This window comes from Carlito syrichta, unplaced genomic scaffold, assembly GCF_000164805.1.
Source record: "Carlito syrichta isolate Samal-C Ts95f unplaced genomic scaffold, Tarsius_syrichta-2.0.1 Scaffold288634, whole genome shotgun sequence".
NCBI classification, from domain to species: Eukaryota; Metazoa; Chordata; class Mammalia; order Primates; family Tarsiidae; genus Carlito; species Carlito syrichta.
In genome coordinates this window covers 229766-233319 of record NW_007232730.1, presented here as the reverse complement: position 1 = coordinate 233319, position 3554 = coordinate 229766, and positions in this window count along the sequence as shown.

Genomic DNA, 3554 nt, shown 5'->3' with positions numbered 1-3554 from the left:
AGGACCCGAGGCATTTTTCTACCTGGGTTAGGTCTGAGATAGAGAATGGGACATGAACTCGGACAATGCCTTCAGCGCCTGCCAGTTTGCGAAGAGGAGTGAGAGTGGCTGGGGCTGTTTTGGAGCGGGTAACAGGAGGACTGCATGGGATGGCAGGAACTGGAGGAAGGGTGGATAAAGATTAGGGATGGTGAGGGCGGACGGGGGAGGAGGTTGTGGGGGCGGGTGGAGTTGATGATAGGGAGGAGGTTCATCTGCTGGGTCAAAGTCAGAGATGGAAGAGGGAGGTGGGTTAGAGTCTGAAGAGGGGGGTGGCAGCATTGGCGGGAGAGAGAGGCCCTTTGTGGCCACTAGGAGGTGAACCGGTTTACATCAGAGGCAGAGACGAGGGTGTTTCCAGAGTAAAGACAAAGACTGGACATAGGGAATCTCTGTCCACTTTTTTGAATGCTCGCAGAAGTTATAGAGGTCCCATATAATGTCGGGGTTTAGGGACCCATAAGGGGGCCACTTATTTTGGTTGTCTAAGCGATAGGTAGGCCAATCTTGGGTACTGAAGCAGATTTAACACTTGGGTTTAATGTTGGGAGTGAGAGAGAGAGTGGAGAGGTTGTCTAAGAGGCATTTGAGGGGAGAGTCAGCCGACAGGGATGACGAGTTTCCCATTTTAACAGCTGGGGCTTAGCAGAGCATCCCCTGGGCAGCTGGCTGTTAGGATATGAGGAGGTTGCAATAAAGCCTGTCATCACAGAATGTTATTACAACCCACGATTCCCCTGGAGAACCGAGGAGGTTGAAGGGCAACCTGTTACCAGGATTTTTTGACGAAGAGGACACCCAAAACCGGACGGCAGGAGGGAGCAGACTCGAAATACCTAATGACCGAGGGAGAGGAAAACCAGTAGGGGTCCGCTGTGGCCTTAAAGACCTAGGTAGGGTGTGGTGGCCCCCTTGCCTGGGGCCGAAAGGGCTGCCGGACTATCAACCGTCAGTTCTCTCTGGTTATCCCAGGCAAGGTTTTAGGTTTTCCAGTTAGGGGGCACTTACCAATCTGAGGGCCAGTGATGGATGCAGCGCTGGTGTTCAAGAAAGTGGGCAAAGGCCTTAAGGGGTGAGTCCCACTGGCGCCGGAACAGGGTCTCGCCTGAGGGCGAGAGGAACCCAATCTAAGTCACAGCACCAATGAAAGACGTTGGTGCATAGTGAGACTCAACACCTATTAAGGCCAAGAGATTTAATGGGTCGAATGTAGTGGCTACAGGACCTGAGGGTCAGGCTGTAGTGCTGAAGCAAGGGCGCTCCAGCCTTTATGGGGGCTTAGGGCGACCTGTCAGTCGATTATTGGCCGGCTGGCAGAGCTCCATCCAGGTTGGTGGGTTTTTCACGGGCATGGGAAAGTGTGTGGAGGGAGAACAAAGGAAGGCACTGAGGAAGAACAAAGGAAGGCACCGTTTCAATCACCATTTTAGTTTGCCATGTTGCCATTTCCAGGAAAGGGAGGGGATGTGGCTTTACTTGTGGCTTGGCGGTGGCCCTTCAAAAGTCAATGTGGCATTTTCTCAAATAACTAAAAACTGAGTTATCATGTGATCTAGCAATCCCATTTCTGGAAATAAACACAGAGAAACATAAATCACTCTACCAAAAGGATACCTGCACATGTATTTTTGCTGCAGTGCTATTCACAAAGCAAAAACCAGTCTAGAGGCCCATCAAAAGTTGCCTGGATAAAGAAAATGTGGTACATATACATGATGGAATACTATATAGCCATAAAGAAGAGCAAAATCATGTCCTTTACAGCACCATCAATGCAGCTAGAGTCCAATATTCTAAGTGAACTATTACAGGAACAAATAAACAAAAAATCCTAAATATTGCACCTTCTCACTCATATGCAGGCCCTTATCATTGGGCACATGAGCACAAAGGTGGGAACAAAAGATGCTGGGCACTGCTAAAGGAGGAAGGGGTGGGGGGGAAGGGCGTGCAATCACTCATGAGTTGCTATATTCACTACCAGGGGAAGAGGGCTTGTTAGAAGTCAAATTTCACTTGCATACAATTTACTTATGTAGCAAATTTTCATGTGTACCCTACAGATCTAAAATAAAAAATAATAAAAAGCAAACAAAATAATGGTTCACACTTCCTTTTTCTCTATTGCTTTTATTTCCATGGAGATTATCACCAAAAGAGGAATTGTGGTGAAAGTTCATATGTATTTTAAATTTCCATAAATATTTTTAGTTTATTTTTAAGATAATTTAGCAACTTATATTTATTTATAATAAAGAAAATGTGACTAATTTTCAAAATTCTTATTAATTTCTTTCTTAAAAATTGTTATGAAATATGGCATTTTGTTTCTGCTTTAATATTTTTTTCATTTACTAGTAAATTGCAATGTATTCATTGATTCAAAAGAGAAGACTTAAAAGTAAATATACAATTTTTTTTTGGAGATTTTTTTTCATGGTAACTCTGGGATCAGGAAAAATAAAAGGTAGAAAGAAATTGGCAAGATTACAACATTAATGAGGAAAAACCCTATACCTCACTGAAAATATATGATTGATCTACAGTAACTCAAATCATCTTATGAGTTGAGTGAGGGGGAAACTATAGCTACACAGGATCCTTAAGCCTAGATACACTAAAATACTTGCAAGCATAGAACTATTTTAACTTTAACAATTTTCCAGTTTTTCATTTCATTTCATCTAAATACTAATTAAACAGTATCAAAAATATATTTCTGAAATTTAGTTTGTGCAAATTGCATTAAAAAATGAACACACAAATTTTTCTAAACTCTATCCTCTCTTACCTGTCTTCATTTAGTTCCATTTATATTTTAAGGTTTACTATTGTCTTTCCCATGAAGGTAATACCCTAATCCAAATGCCTTAAAATGACTATTTATATTAAATAAACATCTATTTTAGTGTAATTGAGTAGGAAAATATCTAAGAATTCAATATTTATGAAGTCACATTCAGACTCTAGAACTTTTATGAAGCAGTTTTTTGGGACAATAATACTTACATACCTACTTCTTTCCTACTCCTGGCAATAGTTTTTCACAATCATTGTGCTTTGTGAAAGAAAAAAATGATATTTTTAATAAAAACCATTTTGTATGACTCTACTTGGGGACTTTTTGTCAAAAGAATTAAAATATTACTAAATATGCTAATGTGCACATTCCTTAGGAATATCAACAAGGGCTGATGATTATAGTTAATAAAAACCTCAAAATGAAAGGAAACAAGAGAATAAAGGCAGAAGAATCAGCAAAACCTCATAGGTAAATATAGACTATAGAGTCAAAATAATCTGTAGACTTGGAAGTCTCACAAGTCATTTTAAAGTTTAAAGAGAGGTGGAATCAAGACTCATTGCTATTGGCATCTATAACATATTACTAACAACAACAACAACAACAAAAACATAGTAGACTATATCTTGTTATTCTTGGAAATCAGAAAACAGTACTCCAAAAATGAAGGCCTTAGATGCAGCTTCAGAACCAATAGTTTTTGCCTGAATTT